Genomic DNA, 780 nt, shown 5'->3' on the forward strand with positions numbered 1-780 from the left:
TGTATATTTTCTCATGACATATGTTATGCTCAGGAGGCAAAATGCAATTTAAAAGATTAAAAAATCTGAAAAATTTGGGTACAAAACAAATTTAGAGTTATCCACAAAATCTGCAATTCTAAGAGACGGTGGCCAATTTCATAGAAAGTACAAGAATTTTTAAATGTCCATAACTTGCTTATTTTATTACCGATTTTGATGAAACTCGTTTTAAATTGTTCTTCTCATTTTACTCTTTCCAGTAAGATCGCCTTTCTTGTTGGGATTTGGTTTCCTGTATACTTGCTTTCAAATCTGACAATCATGCATGAGCTCTCACGCAATAAGAGTCTTATGAGAAAATCCAATAAGCCAGTTCGTAGTTCCATTCTGCGCATGATCAGAGAAAGGTCATTTGTACTAAAAGTGGCATGGTGGTTTAAAATTTAATGAGATAAGCACCAACTTTGGTGTCTTGATTATTCATATATTCTTTTCAATTGTGTTTTTCATTTGCATCCACAAAGAACAATAATGCGTCCACGACTGGTATTTCACTGCAGTTTGCCAAGTACATTGTACAACATGCTATAATATGCATTCAAAGTAGAAATGCAACAAATACCTTCATGGAGTCTTCAATGGTGTACTATTCTAGTCACCTGGTATAATTCAATTTCTTCATCCTGCTATGTAAGGCATGCATATGTTATATCCTGCTTTGAAATCTGCCTATCATAATGAAATAAATGAAAGGCCATTTGACCAAAATTGTCCCTGATGTAACTACGAACTGGTCTA

The sequence above is a fragment of the Lytechinus pictus genome, chromosome 8, assembly GCF_037042905.1.
Source record: "Lytechinus pictus isolate F3 Inbred chromosome 8, Lp3.0, whole genome shotgun sequence".
Lineage (NCBI taxonomy): Eukaryota > Metazoa > Echinodermata > Echinoidea > Temnopleuroida > Toxopneustidae > Lytechinus > Lytechinus pictus.